This window comes from Hyperoodon ampullatus, assembly GCF_949752795.1.
Source record: "Hyperoodon ampullatus genome assembly, chromosome: 10".
Lineage (NCBI taxonomy): Eukaryota > Metazoa > Chordata > Mammalia > Artiodactyla > Ziphiidae > Hyperoodon > Hyperoodon ampullatus.
In genome coordinates, this window is record NC_136923.1 from 48592724 (window position 1) to 48611927 (window position 19204).

A 19204-nucleotide genomic window follows, 5' to 3' on the forward strand; every position below is an offset into this window, starting at 1 on the left:
TTATTCCTCCTCCTATTCCAAATGAAAATCTTGCTGGGTATTCTAGATTGCATATTTTTCTCTTTCAAGACTTAGAATATATCTTGTCACTCCCTTCTTGTCTGCAGTGTTTCTGTAGAGAAATCAGCTGATAGACTCATGGGGATTCCCTTGTAAAGAACTCTGTTTTTCTCTTGCTGACTTTAGAATTCTCTCTTTAACTTTTGCCATTTTTATTATAATATATCTTGGTGTAGGTCTGTTTGGGTTCATCTTTTCTGGGACCCTCTGTGCTTCCTGTATCTGGATATGTTTCCTTCTTTAGATTTGGGAACTTTTCAGCCATAATTTCTTCAAATACATCTTCAATCCCCCTTTCTCTTTCTTCTCCATCTGGAATCCTTATAACACGTAGATTGGCCTGCTTTATATTATCCCATAGGTCTCTTATATTGCTTTTTTTTCCCTTTGGCTTTTTGTCTGCTCTTCTGATTGGGTAATTTCCATCATTCTATGTTCCAGATCACTTATTCTTTTTTCCACATTATTCATTCACTGCCTTGAGCTCAGCTTTCATCTCGGGAAATGAATTTTCTAATTTTTCTTGGCTCCTCCGTATATTTTCTAGTTCCTTTTTACAGTACTCTGAATTTCTGTCAGTAGCCTTTCTTGATTCCTTCAGTATTTCCATTACCTCCTTTTTGAACTCAGTGTCTATTAGACTGAAGGGGTCTGTTTCATTGTTCCTTCAGGGGAATTCTCTGGGTCTTTTAACTGGGAGTGGATCCTCTGCTTCTTCATTTTGGTTCTATGGTTCTATTTCTCTTAGTCTGTGAGTTTAGGAAAACAAGTATCTATTGTAGTCTTGGAGGGATGTTTATTTGTGGGGGTGTCCCTGTGTAGCTTGTGTGGGTTTAACATTCTTTTGGCATGAGGGCTGCTTTTGGTTTGGATGCTTGCCGTTTCTTACCTCAGTGTGTGCTGGCCGGTATCCCCTTGATAGGGGGTGTGCAGGTGTGCAGGTGCATGGCTTGCACAGACTCCCAGGAAGGCAGGGGCAGTGGCTGGCTCCTAGTCATGGGTCCCTCTGCAGCGGCAGCGGTGGGTTGCAGGCCCCTGGGGAAGATCACCCTGGATCTTGGGGCCCTAGGTGGCAGAGGTGGGTCGTGCGGCCTCTTGGATGTGGGGGCAGTGGTCGGCGCCAGGTTGCACAGCCATCAGCAGTGGTGGTGGACCATGCACACTCCTGGGAAAGTTGGCCCCAGATCGTGGGATCCCTGGCGGTGGGCTGAGCAGGCTCCTGGGAGGGTGAGGGCAGTGACCTGCACCCGCTCACAGGACCCTCCATGGCGGTGGTGGCAGCAGTCCAGGCCCGTTCTGGAGTCCAAGATGGCAGCCACGGCTCATGCCCCCCGCTGGAGCTCGAGAGGCGGTAGGCAGTGCCCTGCTGCCTGTGAGTGGGCAGAGAAGGAGCTCCTATGGCGGGCCCACCCCTCTCCTCGTGTGCCCCCCCCACCGACAGTGGTGCCTTGCCTCTCTGGTGGGCCCAGGCTTCTTCCCCAACTCCCTCAGTTGTGGCACACTGCACCTTAGCCCCCTCAGGCTGTCTCCACGCAGCCGACCCCAGTCCTCTCCTCCGGGTCTGACGTCTGAAGCTCGAGCCTCAGCACCCAGCCCCCACCCGTCCCAGTGGGTGAGCAGACAAGTGTCTCAGGCTGTGGAGAGCCAGGCAGCACTGAACATGTGTGCAGGTCTCTCTCCGCTTTGCCCTCCAAACACCTGTTGCTGCACTCTGCTCTGAGGCAAAAACTCCCCCTGTCCCTGCCAGTGAGGGGACTTCCCAGTGTGTGGAAACCTTTCCACTTTCACAGCTCCCTCCCAGGGGCACAGGTCCTGTTCTCTCTCTCTCTCTCTCTTCTACCCTACCCTGTTACCTGGAGATTTTCTTGCCCTTTTGGAAGTCTGAGATCTTCTGGTAGCGTTCAAGTAGATGTTCTGTGCGAGTTGTTCCACATGCAGATGTATGTTTGATGTATCTTTGGGGAGAAGCTGAGCTCTGCTGAGCTCCACGTCCTAATCCCCTGCCATCTTGATCCCATCCTACCCCAGGACATTTCTAGAGGACAGGTGTCATTTACAGCCCCACAGGCCTTGTGACTATTAAGTGCCCAAGACCACCGGTTTTAATGTTGCTGTTATGGGAAATGGCCACAAGGCAGCAGGATTTCTTCATGCCCCACTCTGGGAACTCGGACAACCAGAGCCTTAGTGAAAGTCGTGTTTCTGGGTTGTAAATTGGAGTGGCTGTGCCGAAACAAACACGCAAGTGATGCTGTCTCATTACTTCTTCCCCCTTACCCTTCACCCCTGGGACAAATGCCAACCCCTGCAAATCGCTCTGCTGAGGGTGCTGTCCTCTGGAGGTGGGGCGACTGTAAAGGAGGAGGATGGAGGTGGGAACCTTCCCAGCAGGAGACGTGGAGACCAGGTGACTTTTCAAAGCTCTTGCAGCCCAGAGAGTCTACCCTGCTTTATGTGCACTGGGTTTGGTTTAGCTGTAGGAGTGCAGGCCTGGATCTGGAGATGGTGGTCCCATGCACAGGGGACCAGGCACTCCTGGTCCAAGGAAGGCTCATTTCCTGGCACATCCTTCCCAGCCCTGAGTCCCTGGACAGTCCAGGCCTTGGGATCAAAGCCTGCCGAGGCTCCAGAGATGTGACATCAGCTTGGGTCAGCAAGGCCTGAAGTGATCATATGAGGCATTTCTTTTAGTTTTTTTTTTAATTTAATTTTTATTTTCTAGTGGAGTATAGTTGATTTACAATGTTGCGTTTTTTCAGGTGTTCAGCAACTTGATTCAGTTATACATATAGACATGTATTTGTTCTTTTTTGGATTCTGTTCCATATAGGTTATTACAGAGTGTTGAGTAGAATTTCCTATGCTATACAGTAGGTCCTTGTTGATTATCTGTTTTATACATATTAGTGTATATATGTTAATCCCAACCTCTAATTTATCCCTTTCCCCTACCTTTCCCCTGTGGTAAACATAAGTGTGTTTTCTAAGTCTGTGAGTCTGTTTCTCTTTTGTAAATTACTTCCTTGGTATCAATTTTTAGATTCCACCTATAAATGGTATCATATATTTATCTTTCTCTCTCAGATTTGATGCCAAAATCTTGGCTCTCTGTGCGCCAAACAGAAATATGGAGACAGAGTTTTGGAGAACAAGAAAAATAGCTTTGACAGGGAAAGGGGGAAATACAGCACACTAACACATCAAGAACTGTGACCCCCATCCCTGGGGGATCAGGGGAAGTCCTATAGGTGAGGCTCGAAGTCTGGGGTAGGTGATAAGGATCAAAGTGGTGAAGGTCTCGCATTTTTCTTCTTTCTGAATTATTTCAAAACAGTCACAGCTAGCGTCAGGCAACCCGGTAATTGGGTCCGTTCAGTCTCTAAACTATCGGCCTGCAACCTTCTTTCTGAAATGCAGAATGCTACAAGGGGTGACTTGCTACAGGGGAGTGCAGGGCGTGTAAACACAAAGTGCAGGATGTAATTCATGCAAGATTAGAGTGTGTTGGGGCAGGATATGATTCAAACAGAGTTAAGGAGTGACAGGTGCAGGATGTAATTCACATAGTGTCAGAGAGTGTTAGAGGTTAGCTTTGTGAAAACCAAATCTAGTCTAGTGTGACAGGTGCAGGATGTAATTCACAGTGTCAAGAGAGTGTTAGAGGTTAGCTTTGTGAAAACCAAATCTAGTTACAGACACTACAGATGAGTGACAGTTAAAATGAAACTAGGATTGATTACCTCTTTCAGGCCAGTTTGTTTCTCCTCTAGCCTGTTCACTTTCTTTTTCTTGTTAACAGGAGAGGAAAAACCTCATTTCTATTTTTGTTGCAACAGACTTACTTCACTTAGTATGATCACCTCTGGGTCCATCCATGTGGCTGCAAGTGGCATTATTTCATTCTTTTCATGACTGAGTAATATTCTATTGTTTCTATCTACCAATTCTTCTTTATCCATTCATCTGACAATGGACAATTTGGTTGCTTCCATGTCTTGGCTATTGTAAATAGTGCTGCAGTGAAACTTGGGGTGCATGTGTGGGGTTTTTTTTGTGTGTGTGTGGTACACAGGCCTCTCACTGTTGTGGCCTCTCCCATTGTGGAGCACAGGCTCCGGACGCGCAGGCTCAGCAGCCATGGCTCACGGGCCCAGCCGCTCCACGGCATGTGGGATCTTCCCGGACCGGGGCACGAACCCGTGTCCCCTGCAACGGCAGGCAGACTCTCAACCACTGCGCCACCAGGGAAGCCCGCATGTGTGTTTTTGAATTATGGCTTTCTCTGGATATATGCCAAGGAGTGGGATTCCTTGATCATATAGTAGCTCTATTTTCAGTATTTAAGGAACCTCCATACTGGTCTCTGTAGTGTCTGTTACCACTTTAAAATCTCACCAACAGTGTAGGAGGGATCTCTATTCTTCACGCCCTCTGCAGCATTTTTTGTAGACATTTTTATGCTAATCATGCAGCCTGTTGCAACATGATACTTTATTGTAGTTTTGATTTGCATGTCTCTAACAATTACCGATGTTGAGTATCTTTTCATGACCTTTCTTTAAACAGTGTGAGTAAAATTTGGCTGCTGCAATTGCCTTCTTGAAAATTTGCAACCTTTGTATTGTTTTTTTTATTACCTACAGAAGGACATTTCTTGAGGGCAGGAGTCATTTACACTCCTGTAGTCCTGGTGAATACTGAGTGCCCGAAAGCACTAGTTTTAAATCTTGGCACAATCTTGTTGGAAAGGAAACTGGTAACAGCCAGTATAAAGAACAGTATGGAGGTTCCTTAAAAAACTACAAATAGGGCTTCCCTGGTGGCGCAGTTGTTGAGAGTCCGCCTGCCGATGCAGGGGACACGGGTTCGTGCCCCGGTCCGGGAAGATCCCACATGCTGCGGAGCGGCTGGGCCCATGAGCCATGGCCGCTGAGCCTGCGTGTCCGGAGCCTGTGCTCCGCAACGGGAGAGGCCACAGCAGCGAGAGGCCCGCGTACTGCAAAAAAAAAAAAAAAAAAAAAAAAAAAAAAAAAAAAAAAAAAAAACTACAAATAAAGGTACCAGATGATCCGGCAATCCCACTCATAGGGTATATCCAGAGAATGCCCATATTAGAAAAGACCCGCACACCGCACCGTCCACTACAGTAGTATTTACAATAGCCAAGACATGGAAGCAATGAAAATATTCACCAACAGATGAATGGATAAAGAAGGTGTGGTACATATAGACAATGGAATATTACTCAGGCATTAAGAAGAATGAAATATGCCACCTACAGCAACACAGATGGACCTAGAGATGATCAGACTCAGTGAAGTAAGCCGGAAAGGGAAAGACAAAGATCACATGATATCACTTATAGGACGAAACCAAAAATTGATACAAATGAAGTCATTTACAAAGCAGAAACAAACTCACAGACTTAGAAAACATACGGTTACCAAAGGGGAAAGGTGGCAGAAGGGATAAATGAGGAGGTTGGGATTAGCATATAAACCCCAATATATATAAAATACATAATCAACAAGGACATTGTGTATAGCACAGGGAACTCTACTCAACACTCTTTAATAACCTATATGGGAAAGGAATCGGAAAGGGAACAGATATGTCTATCTATAACTGCATCACGTTGCCAAACACCTAAGAAAACAACACTGTAAATCAACTATACTCCACTAGAAAATAAAAATTAAATTAAAAAAACCCCTAAAACTAAGAAATGCCTCATATGATCACCTCAGGCATCGCTGACCCAAGCTGGTGTCACATCCCTGGAGCCTTGGCAGGCTTCAGTCCCAAGGCCTGGACTGTCCAAGGGACTCAGGGAGCTGGGAAGGATGTACCAGGAAATGAGCCCTCCTTGGACCAGGAGTGCCTGGTCCCCTGTGCATGGGACCAACATCTCCAGATCCAGGCTGGCACTCCTACAGCTAAACCAAGCCCACTGCACCCAAGGGAGGGCAGACTCTCTGGGCTGCAAGAGCTTTGAAAAGTCACCTGGTCTCCACGTCTCCTACTGGGAAGGTTCCCACCTCCATCCTCCTCCTTCACAGTCGCCCCGCCTCCGGAGGACAGCACCCTCAGCAGAGTGGTTCTCCAAGGGTTGGGTTCTTCCCCGGGCAAGAAGGGTAAGGGGGAAGAGGTAATAAGATACAACCCCCTGGAATTTCTTTTTTTTTTTGGCCCTGGGGCTTGTGGGATCCTAGTTCCCCAACCAGGGATCCAACCTGCAACCCCTGCATTGGAAGCGAAGAGTCTTAACCACTGGACACCAGGGACACTCCCTTGGGTGTTTGTTCTAGCACATACCACTCAAAGTTACAACTGGGGAACACAACTTTCCCTAAGGTTGTTGTTGCAGGAGTAACCAGAGCTGGGTATGAGAAAAATGCTGCCGCCTTGTGGCTGGTTCCTGAAATAACAACTGTAAATCTGTTCATATTCACAAGGCCTGGGGGGCTGTAAATGACACCTGCCCTCAAGAAATGTCCTGCAGTAAGCAATCCAAAAAACATTCAAATCAGGGCAGAATGTCACGAAACCAATTTCAAGAAGTAACTTTTACTCATACTGTTTAAAAAAAAAAAGCACATGCCAAGATGCTCAACATGACTAATTATTAGAGGAACACAAATCAAAACTGCAGTGAGGTCTCACCTTGCACCAGTCACAATGGCCATTGTCCAAAAGTCTACAAACTATAATAGCTGGAGATGGCGTGGAGAAAAGGGAACCCTCCTAAGCTACTGGTGGGAATGGCAACTGGTAACAGCCACTATAGAGAACAGTATGGAGGTTCCTTAAAAATCTACAAAAAGTTACCAGATGATCTGGCAATCCCACTCCTTGTAGTATATCCAAAGAAAACTTGTATTCGAAAAGACCCATGCACCCTAACATCTATTGCAGCAGTATTTACAATAGCAAAGACACAGAAGGAACCCTATGTTCATAGACAGATGAATGGATAAATAAGTTTTGGTATGTATAGACCATGGAGTATTATTCAGCCATAAAAAGAATGAAATAATGCCACTTGCAGCAACACAGATGGACCGTGAGATGATCATATTGTTGCTGAAACTTCGCCTCTGGTCACCCGTACCGAATAGGAAGGCGGAGACAGAGTGTGTGTGAAGTAGAAAAGTGTAGCTTTTATTGCTTTGTCAGGCAAAGGAGGCCACAGCGGTCTAATGCCCTCAAGAGTCTGTGGCCCACCCTGGCGGGGGTAGTGAGTAGTTTTATAGTGTTTAAGAAGCAGGGCATGATCAGCTCATGGCAAATTCTCAGATTGGTTGGCGTCAAGGTGAAATTTCAAGCTTCATTAACCTTTGGTTTTCATCCAGTCTGGGGTCTATGTTCTTGCTGTCAGTAGTTTTCATCTGGAGGGGACTGCTTCCTGTAAAAAGAACTCAGGAATGTGTGTCAGGCCTTTATATCTTTCAGAAAACTCTAAGTTGGGTGATTCTGCTACTTGACAGAATTATAGTCTAAATTCTTACCAGTTCCCCAGCCCATCTGCTATTGTTTGTTTCTACATCTTCACGTTTCCCAATCACTGACTCTTGAGTCAGCGTTCTTCTTCAAAGAGAAGGACAGAGGTGCTTGTACACGGTTTCAATCTCCCTTTTTCTTTGATATTCCTCAGTTGAGGAGGAATAGCTACAGAACATGAAAGGGAATGTTTTAGATTGAGAGGTGAATCATAAACTTGGCAGAAGAACTCAGTGTCAGTCCATCTCTGTTTCAATTTTCCCCTTCTCTGTGGGAATGGGGTGACAACTGCTCTGGTTACTTCCTGCTGATGTGGGGTGTAGTCCTGACTAATTTGGGGAATGGACACAGAGTTGGAAATACCTCGAATTCGAAGCTTAGCATCAATATTTTATATTAAGAAAATATTACCTCTCTGATTGCTTTGTCATAGAACCTAGACAAACATTTGAAAATTATTAGACATATTACAATGCAGATAATGGTTAAAATACACCTTTGTAGTATTTTTCAAAATAATCCTCCTATTTTAGATGGCAACCAGGAAAATAAGTTTTGGAGTGTTTCCTTTTTACAGATATTTAGTAACCAAGTAGGCTTTTGCTGGGAGGCTATAGCTTGAGCTGTCTCATTTGCTATTACTATTTTTAAAGTAGGAAAAAGGTTTCATAGTTAACAAGACTTTGAGAGGATAAGGTTGCAGTTGGCAGCTGCTATTAGATATTGTTTTGAAAATGGCTGATGGTGTTCTTAAGTCTGATAAAGTTTAGAGAACTCAAGTTTTCAGTAGTATAGGAACGTGTCTGAGCCCACATCCATACTGGCCACCTAGTTCCATTTTGGACGTCTGAACCACAGTTATTTCATTTTGATTTTTTTAATGTAATTTTTTTAATGGCTAAGGCAGATGTACAATGCATGTTTAACAGACCCCAAACAGGCTGTTTTGGTTAGCCTAAATTTCAAATTCAGTCATGTACAAGCCAGAATGATTTCCCCATACCTCAACATGTGAAAATTTCTTCCATCATTTTCCCGTTTCGACTGCAAATATTTCCATAAATGGCATTGATAATCAGTATGTTTTTCCAACGTTGCCAGAGTGGTGGCCCAGTTGCCTGCTCTGGGTCCATTTATGTCCCTCGGTCCTATGCCTTTTTTTTTTTTTTTTTTTGCTTAGTTCTCCATGTTGGGGGAAAACGAATCAGATATCATGAACAGGCTCAGAGGTATGTGAATGGGAAAATGCAGGCTATACAGTTTATCACTTCTACTTAATTGTCACACAAGCATTGTACACGTTTAGCAATACACTTAAAACAAGCAGTGATACATGTCATGAATATTTATACTCTGTTACAAGTTCACTAGAGAATTTTTTTTTCATGCTGAACACTGGGGTCAAAAGTATGGTTAGAAGTAAAACAATAACTTTCCGTTTTGATAGGAAGACAAACATTTGATAAACAGTGCAGTTTGAATTAGTTGGATGGTTCTTACGGGCCTGGTCCAGATTTTTATGTCAGCTGTCTTCCACTGCTGTTGTCTTCTTTTCATCCTGATGGGGGTGTCGTTTGGAGTTAGCAGTCTTTTCTATAGACATTCAAATGCCAGAGGCCCTTCTTCAATGGGAAATATGAATTTGAGTCAATTCCCTTCAGTTTTGTGGTACATATCATAGTTAAGAGTATCTTTTAAGGATCTTTTTATTTAGTTTGCTGACAGTCCTTTAAATAATGTCTTTTCCAGTGTGCATAATCTCTTAGGTGTAGGTCACAGGGCATCTGATCTTCATCCAAAGATAGATTACCATGATTGGCTTTAGAAACAAGCTTAGAATATTCTTTTACTAGTTCAATTAAACTTTATAATAAGGTAACAGCAATAAGGAGCCATCTTGGACATAGATAATAAATACAAAGCCTCAATAAATACAAAACTTCAATATCCACAAAGGTATACTATTGAAACATAATTTTTCTCTCTAGATTATCCTCATTTTTTTGCTAAGTCCAGCCAAATTAAGGCTGATTTGTTCAAAATAAGTCTGGTTTCAATATACATGGCCTGATTATTCATATAAACGTAATTGCTCATATAGGCTTATTTATATTGGCTGCACTGGAACTCTTCATTAGGAATCTCAGATCAAACTTTTAAAAGGCCTCTCAAGGCCAGGCTTGCCTGCAGATTCTGCCTGTGATATCTATACATTGGGTAAATTTGTCTCTTTTCCAGGTCTCAAGAGTATCTAGATTCCTGCACATGTCAAGAGACAGTCTTTTCCATTCACCTGATAAGGCTGCTCAGAACCCAAGAGTCTCTAATTTCTGGAGGAACCAGGCAGAGAGAAAAAAATATTTTAATTTTACCTATAGGTGTAAATTACCAAATTGTTGTAAATCATAAGTAGCTTGAAGAAAAGGGCTTTTCTATACCTGAAAAACAAAGATTAGAAGAGGCAGTATGTCAGACAATTCATAAAAACTATAATCATATTTAGCAGTTCATTTAATCCCCTATAATTTATTTTGTTCTGAGTCCAGTTTTTCCATTAGTTTTTTTTTTTAATTTTATTTATTGATTTATTGATTTATTTATGGCTGTGTTGGCTCTTCGCTTCTGTGCGAGGGCTTTCTCTAGTTGCGGCAAGTGGGGGCCACTACTCATCGCGGTGCCCGGGCCTCTCATTGCCTCTCTTGTTGCGGAGCACAGGCTCCAGACGCGCAGGCTCAGTAATTGTGGCTCACGGGGCTAGTCGCTCCGCGGCACGCAGGATCCTCCCAGACCAGGGCCCGAACCCGTGTCCCCTGCGTCGGCAGGCAGACTTCCAACCACTGCGCCACCAGGGAAGCCCCTCCATTAGTTTTATTGACCTTGCTTGATGATTGAGGATGACAGTGACAGTGCTAATTTCAAGAAATTTGTGACATTAAGTCTTGTATGATTTGTCCAGTGAAGTGGGTGTCTTGATCACTGGAGATGGTAGACACTATACTCCAAGTGGGAAACACATTTTCTAACCTTTTCCTTTTCATTGTGAGCCATTCCCTGCAGCCAGAGAAATCTTTAACCCATCTAATAGAAAATGAGGTTTGTCAGGGAGCCGGGAAAAGCCAAGAGGGCATCTTGGATTTCCCATAGCCCTGATTTTAAAAAATTTACAGCTATTGTTTATTCATTTTTAAATTCCCTGACTTAGAAGTAGACCATTTCTATGCTATAAGGGCAGGACGACAGAAATCTGACAATGAGGGGATCAATGTTAACAACATAGAAAATTCTTAAAGTACCTTTTTCACAACCCTTTAATCACTTTCTGGATTCATATTAATTTGTCCCTTATTTTTTTCCATCCAGAAACAACCAACTGTAGGACAAAATTACTATCATCACTTTTTTTAACAAAAATATCTGCAATCTTTATACCTTCTCTCACTGGCAATACATCTCCTACTTGCTTTACATACTGAAATGTTTCCCTTATCATTTTATTAGCTTTAATTACATATTATAATTTTTAACCCTTAAAAAAACCCTTGCACTTCCCTGGTGGCACAGTGGTTAAGAATCCACCTGCCAATGCAGGGGACACAGGTTTGAGCCCTGGTCCGGGAAGATCCCACATGCTGTGGAGCAACTAAGCCCATGCACCACAACTACTGAGCCTGTGCTCTAGAGCCTGCGAGCCACAACTACTGAAGCCTAGGCACCCAGAGCCTGTGCTCCGCAACAAGAGAAGCCACTGCAATGAGAAGCCCGCGCACCACAACAAGGAGTAGCCCCCGCTCGCCGCAACTAGAGAAAGCCCGCGTGCAGCAACGAAGACCCAAAGCAGCCAAAAAATAATAATAATAATTAATTAAAACAAAAAAACAACCCTTAATCTCTAGTGAGAACCAAGAAGAAAGCAACTGAATTGTCTGTCATATTGACATTCTCTGATTAGCAAACTTAGGAACATATTCTATAATCTCCAAAAACATGCATTTTCCCAAAGCACAATTTCTTTTCTCAAAGTGGCACAAGACATGTGACTAATAAATGCAAATATCTTTAGTTTCCCTCTTGCAAGAAGACAAAAGTAGGTAAATTTGGATCTCATTTGTAGGCACTTACTTTTCTTTAAGCCAATTAAATAGAGCTCATTTACAAATTAACCTCAGCAATATTATCCAAAGTCAAAGACACATACTGAGACATACATACAGACGGACAGAGGTCTTATTGTTTCATCTTTTTATATTTCATGAATCAGGCACTGTAATTAAACTTATCAGTTTATGAATAACTTAACAGTCAAATTTACACATTTGACTAAAAGGCTTCTTCTTTTTTTTTTTTTTTTGCGGTACGCGGGCCTCTCACTGCTGTGGCCTCTCCCGTTGTGGAGCACAGGCTCCGGACGCGCAGGCTCAGCGGCCATGGCTCACGGGCCCAGCCGCTCCGCGGTATGTGGGATCTTCCCGGACCGGGGCACGAACCCGCGTCCCCTGCATCGGCAGGCGGACTCTCAACCACTGCGCCACCCGGGAAGCCCTAAAAGGCTTCTTTTTCTTCCCTCCTTTCCTGCCCCTCCTTGGCTTGAGGTTCTACTAGTTAAGACTGAAGTCCCAGGCACAGTGGGCTGTGTTTGTACTTCAAGGACATGATAAGAGTTAACTTCAAGTTTTCTCCTAAGAATAGTTTTGTTCTCTCAAGGTCAGTGTTCTGAAAAAAAGTTTTTTATCAAGACAGCTTTCTCTAACTGCACATGCAAAATGGACCAGTTTTGGAATTTCAAAAGAGTCTCATCTCAACCAGTTTTCTCTGAAGTCTAAAGAATATTGTGACCACATGGTGTTAAATTATTTTTTCCCTATTTATAGGTTTATAATTATAGGTTGACCAGGCTGCCAAAATTTTCCCTAGTGGGCTGTCAGATGGAATCAAAGAAGAAGCACTTCCCATGTTGAGTCAAATTAAACACTTGCCAGCAAAGCCAAAGGCAAACCAAATCCTTGTCGGGCAAACAGAAGCCACAAACAAAAAAAACCCAAACAGCCCAAGGCTCAAATTGGTTTCCAAGTCCCGCTAAGCCTGTGGCCTTAGTCTAAGCTGCTCCTTACAAACTGGATCTAAAAAATCTACCCCCAAAAAAGATAAATAAAAAATTCCCAAACGGCAACAGAAGGTTCCCCAAACGGACAAGGTTGAGGGTCCTCCGAGTGCACGCCGGGGGGCTTACCGAAGTGCTGGCGGAGGTGCTGTGATGTCCCAAACTCTACGTTGCTCCTTCCCCAAAACATCTTCTCAGAGCAGGAAGTCCGGACCAGTGGGGGCAGAAGGAGAGGGGGATGTCCTCAAGGCAAAGGTGGCCTTGGCAGCTGCCAGGACAGCTTCTCTCCTGTCTTCCATCCCCGCCTCGGAGCTCCAACTACCAAGACAGCAGGCCGGGTATGATCAGGGCACAGCCCTACGGCAGGGGATCCCTGGCGATCCGGCCTCCAGAGGAGTCCTCCAACCCTCTGCTCTCTCGAAGGAGGCTGGTGTGGAGAGAAACCTCAGAGCGTCCGATCAAACACAGGGACGCCTCAAGGCCACCTGCACACAGGTCAATCCTAGATGAGCCCCCAAAATTCTATTGCCAAAACTCGGCCTCTGTTCACCAGTGCCGAATAGAAATGCAGAGTTTTGGGTGAAGTGGAAAAGAATAGCTTTTACTGCTTTGCCAGGCAAAGGGGGCCACAGCGGGCTAATGCCCTCAAGACTGTGTGACCCAACATGGAGGGGGTGATTACCTCGCAGACAATTCTCGGATTGGTTGGCATCAAGGCGAAGTTTCAAGCTTCATCAACCTCTGGTTTCAACCAGTCTAGGGTCTATGTTCTTGTGGTCAGCAGTTTTCATCTGGAAAGGGTCTGCTTTCTGTAAAAACAACTCAGGAATGTGTGTCAGGCCTTTGTATCTTTCAGGGAACTGTGGGTTTCATGATTCTGCTATGTGGCAGAATTATAGTCTAAATTATTACCAGTTCCTCAGCCCAACAGCTATTCTTTGTTTCTCTATCTTCACATTTCCCAATCATTAACTCTTGAGTCAGCATTTTATTACAAAAGAAAGACAAGGACACGGGCTTGTACGCCGTTTCAATACTAACTGAAGTAAGTCAGACAAAGACAAATGTCATATGATATCACTGGATGTGGAATCTACAAATTGATACAAATGATCTAATTTACAAAACAGAAACAGACTCAGAAAACAGATTTATGGTTACCAAAGGGGAAAGGTGGTGGAAGGGATAAATGAGGAGGTTGGGACTAGCATATACACCCCAATATATATAAAATAGAGGATAACAACAAGGACCTTCTGTATAGCACAGGGAACTCTACTCAACACTCTTTAATAACCTATATGGGAAAGGAATCTGAAAAAGAACAGATATATGTCTATGTATAACAATCAAGTTGCCAAACACCTAAAAAAACACAGCATTGTAAATCAACTGTACTCCAATAGAAAACAAAAGTTAAATAAAAAAAAAAAAAGAAATGCCTACAATGTTCCCCTCAAGCCTCAGTGATCTGGGCTAGTGTCACATTCCTGGAGCCTGAGCAGGCTTGGGTCCCAAGGCTGGACTGTCGTGGGGCTGAGGGAGCTGGGGAGGATCTGCCAGCAAATGAAGCCCCCTTGGACCTGTAGTGCCTGGTCCCCTCTGCACAGGACCACAATCTCTAAATCCACGTGGGCCCTCCTACAGCTGAAACAAGCCCAGTGCACCCAAAGGGTGGTGGACTCTCAGGGCCGGAAGAGCTTTGAAAAGTCACCTGGTCTCCACATCTCCTGCTGGGAAGGTTCCCACCTCCATCCTTCTTCCTTAGGGTCGCCTCACCTCTGGACAATAGCACCTTCAGCAAAGTGGTTTTCCAGGGTTGGGATTTGCCCTAGGGGTGAAAGGGTAAGGGGGATGAAGTAATGAGACACAACCTTCGGGTGTTTGTTCTGGCACATTCCACTCTAATTTACAACCCAGGAACATACTGTTTAAAAAAAAAAAAGACAAGATTCTCAACATCACTAATTATTAGAGCAATGGAAATCAAAGCTACAAAGAGGTATCACCTTTCACCAGTCAGAATGGCCATCATCAAAAAGTCTACAAACAACAGCAGTTGGAGAGGGTGTGGAGAAAAGGGAACCCTCCTAAGCTGCTGGTGGGAGTGGAAACTGGTAACAGCCACTATGGAGTACAGTATGGAAGTTTCTTTAAAAACTAAAACTAGAGCTACCAGATGATCCGGCAGTCCCAGTGCTGGGTGAATATCCGGAGAAAACCATAATTCAAAAAGACCCACGCACCACAATGTTCATTGCAGCACTCTTTACAATAGCCAAAACACTAGCAACCAAAATGTCCATCGACAGATGAATGGATAAATAAGATGTGGTACATATAGACAATGGAACATTACTCAGCATTAAAAAGAATGAAATAATGCCATTTGCAGCAACATGGATGGACCTAGAGATGATCATACTAACTGAAGTAAGTCACACAGGGAAGGACAAACATCACATGATGTCATTAGAGGTGGAATCCAAAAGTTGATACAAATGAACTTATTTACAGAACAGAAACAGGCTCACAGACTAAGAAAACAAACTTATGGTTACCACAAGGGAAAGGTGGGGAAAGGGATGAGGAGGTTGAGATTAGCATATACACCCCAATATATATAAAATAATCAACAAGGACCTACAGTATAGCACAGGGAGCTCTACTCAACACTCTGTAATAACCTATATGGGAAAATAATCCAAAAAAGAATAGATATACGTCTATGTATAACTGAATCAAGTTGTTGAATACCTAAAACAAACACAACATTGTAAATCAACTCTACTCCAATATAAACTAAAAATTAAATTAAAAAAAAGAAATGCCTACTATATTCCTCTCTGGCCTCGGTGACCCGGGCTGGTGTCACATCAATGGAGACTGAGCCGGCTTTGCTCTCATGGCTGGACTGTCCTGGGGCTGAGGGAGCTGGGGAGGATGTACCAGCAAATTAGCCCCCCTTGGACCTGTAGTGTCTGGTCCCCTCTGCATGGGATCACAATTTCTAGATCCAGGCAGGTCCTCCTGCAGCTAAACAAAGCCTAGTGCAACCAAAGAATGGTGGACCCTCAGGGCTGTAAAAGCTTTGAAAAGTCACCTGGTCTCCACGTGTTCTGGTGGTGGGCTTCCCACCTCCAGCCTCCTTGCTTAGAGTTGCCCCGCCTCCAGACGACAGCACACTCAGCAAAGCGGTTTTGCAGGGGTTGGGATTTTACCCAGAGGTGAAAGGTAAGGGGGAGGAAGTAATGAGACACAACCCCCTTGGGTATTTCTTCTGGCACATTCCACTGTAATTTACAATCCCCAAACACAACTTTTGACTTTCCAAGGCTTTGGTTGCCCGAGTATCCAAGCTGGGCATGAAGAAATCCTGCCGCCTTGTGGCCGTTTCCCGTAACAACTTTAAAACTATTTCTCATGGGCACTTCATATTAACAAGGCCTGTGGGGCTGTAAATGACACCTGCCCTCCAGAAATGTCCTGGGGGAGGTAATCCAAAAAGAAGACTGTCACGAAGACAATTTCAAGAGGTAACTTTCACTCACACTCTTTAAAAAAGAAGCACATGACAAGATGATCGACATCCCTAATTATTACAGAAATGCAAGTCAAAGCTACAACAAGGTATCATCTTGCATCAGAGTGGCCATCATCAAAAAGTCTACAAACAATAAATGCTAGAGAGGATGTGGAGAAAAGGAACCCTCCTACGCTGTTGGCGGGAATGTAAATTTGTTCAGCCAATGGAGAACAGAATGGAGATTCCTCAAAAGCTAAAAATAGAGTTGTCATATGATCCAGCAATTCCACTCCTGGGCATATATCCAGAGAAAACCATAATTTGAAAAGATACAGGGACTTCCCTGGCAGTCCAGTGGGTGAGACTCCGCACTTCCACAGCAGGTAGTGTGGTTCTGATCCCTGGTCAGGGAACTAGGATCCCGCACGCCACCTGGCGTGCCCGCCCCCCCAAAAAACAGAAAAAAAAGATACATGCACCCCAATGTTCACTGTAGCTATTTACAATAGCTAAGACATGGAAGCAACCTAAATGACCATCTACCAATGAATGGATAAGGAAGATGTGGTACACAGAGACAACAGAATATTACTGAGCCATAAAAAAGAATGAAATAACGCCATTTGCAGCAACATGGATGGACCTAGAGATAATCATACTAAGTGAAGTAAGTCTGACAAAGACAAATATCACATGATATCACTTATATGTGGAATCTTTAAAAAATGATATAAATGAACTAATTTACAAAACAGAAACAGACTCACAGACTTAGAAAATAAACTTATGGTTACCAAAGGGGAAAGCTGGAGAAAGGGATAAACGAGGAGGCTGGGATTAGCATATACACCCTAATGTATATAAAACAGATAATCAACCAGGACCTACTGTATAACACAGGAATTCTGCTTAATACTCTGTAATAACCTTAAAGGAAAAAGAATTTGAAAAAGAATAGGTACAGGTGTATGTATAACCAAATCACTTTGCTGTATACCTGAAACTAACAGAACACTTAGTCAACTATACACTGCTCCCATGTAAAGTAAGAATTAAAAGCAAAACAAAACCATGAGGACAGGGTTTAAGTGCGCTTTACTCAGCACCGTGGCTGGTCCCTCGCTCAGCGGCTGGCATGTGGCAGTGGCTCAGTAACCCTCTGTGGAGCCCGTGGAGGTGGGGGGAGGCTGGGGCACTCACCATAAGCAGTAAAGGGCCAGTCCTCCCCTCTGACACGCTCCAGGTCACTACCCCTTGGAATGGGCCAGTGCAGGAGCTCCTCACTGTTCTTGAAGCCAAAACTTGGATTCTGGGTGTGGGGCCCCTTGTGGGTCTCTGTAGCTGCCTGAAGTGGCCTGGAAGGTGTCAGGCGCATCTGGAGGGAGGCAAGAGTGGGCCTTGCGGTCACCACACCGCTACAGCTGTCACCCGGCCACTCTGGGGTGAGGCTGGGGTCCAGGTTCCGTGAGGGATGGATGCTGGCTCCTGTGTCAGAAGGCAGGCATGCAGCCCAGGATCTCAGCCCTTGGCAGAGAGAGAGAGATGCTCCCGGACAGATGTCAGCTCTCACCCTGGGGCCAGGGCCTTGGCTGCTCCCTGCCCCGTGCCAGCCGCTCTTCCGCCTCAGCCTTGATGGCCACGAGACTCAGTGCCAGGAGGCTGGGAGGGTCAGGGAGACAGCACAGGCACTCACTCCTACAGGCGGAGACACAGCCGGCAGCGGCCGAGAGCTAGGAGATGCCAAAGGCCACCGTGGATGGGCTGGGGAAGCCGCAGGACTGTCTCCTGCCCCGCCTGCACACACCTCCAGGACACCGTCCCGTGCGCTGCCTGAGGGCTGGGGAAGGCCAGGCCGGCCCGCTCGCACCACACTCTCTGGCCCCCGCCCCGTGCCTGGCACAGAGAGCAGCCCCGGAATGCTGGCACAAGAGACACCCCCTCAACCCAGCCGTTCACTGTCCACTGGGTTCACCTGGATCCTCTCCTCCATTTGAATCCTTCCTGCCCTTCTGTCCTCTTAGGTCCCCGGCTCCTATTCTCACCCACAGTCCCACCTTCCACTGTTTGTTCTGGAAGGACGCCACCTACATGAGATCCTTGCCTACATGGAGAGGCAGGTGCGGATTCACACACATGCACACTCAAGGCACAGCAACCAGGGTCCGTGTTGGGGAGCGAGCAGGGCGTGACCATAGGGAGATGCCTGAAATCCTAAGAAGGAACCTCAGGCTTCCTGTCCCAACCACCCTGGACCAGGGGCCTCAGGACATTCCCAGGGACAGAGGCAGGCAGACAGGCCTGAGGTGGGGGCCGAGGGATCTGGTTCAGAAATGACACTCAAAGCCTGGCAGCTGCCAAGCTCTGTCTCAGGGGATCCTAGGGGGATCCCAGAGGGACCCCGGGGGCCCCCACCCAAGGCGCCGCTCTCCTGTGGGTGTCCCAAGTCAGCCTGAAGGGCCGGGGCCGGGGCCAGGCCAAGCCCAAGCCCAAGCCCAGCACGTACAATCACCACTCCGACAAGCACTTCCTCCCAGGCCAGTTCACGGGGCTGGCATCCACGGGCAGCTGCCAGGCACCTGCTGCGGAGAGAAAAGCCCCATCACCCCAGCGTTCGTGGAGGGAGGTGCCAGCTCGGATTCCAGAAAGGCGTGCAAGTCGAAGCAGAGCCCCCCTCCCCGGATGTGGGCTGACCTGCGGCGATACGTCCTGCCCTCCCACCCCGCTGTCCTCCAGCCCGGCCTCTGTGGGGCTGAGCTTGCCTCCTGTATTTGCTCTTGGAGCCGTGTCTCCAGGGGACCGTCTGTCTGCCACTCACCCTGTTGGGCTGCACTCCCTCTTCCTGGACAGCCAGGGACCAGGCTGCTTCTGCCTGCAAGGCTATGGGAGGTGTTGCAAAGACAGAGAACGGGGAGGGCTTGACCAAGAGGAGAGGCCGGCTTGACAGAGATAATTGGGCCTCCTGTATCCTGTATCAATCCATCACATTTATAGTCTTCTCTCCAGACAGGAGACAATGAGGA

At 45.7% G+C, this 19204-nt stretch overlaps 1 long non-coding RNA gene across 1 annotated transcript; it reads right to left on the bottom strand.

Moving 5' to 3' along the window:
- Positions 1-7223: 7223 nt before the first annotated feature.
- LOC307059525 lies at positions 7224-9206 on the bottom strand. Its single transcript, XR_013811130.1, has 3 exons — positions 8564-9206; positions 7569-7728; positions 7224-7465 (listed from the first exon to the last, which is right to left on the bottom strand). It is a non-coding gene; the product is annotated as an uncharacterized lncRNA (long non-coding RNA).
- Between the last annotated feature and the right edge of the window lie 9998 nt (positions 9207-19204).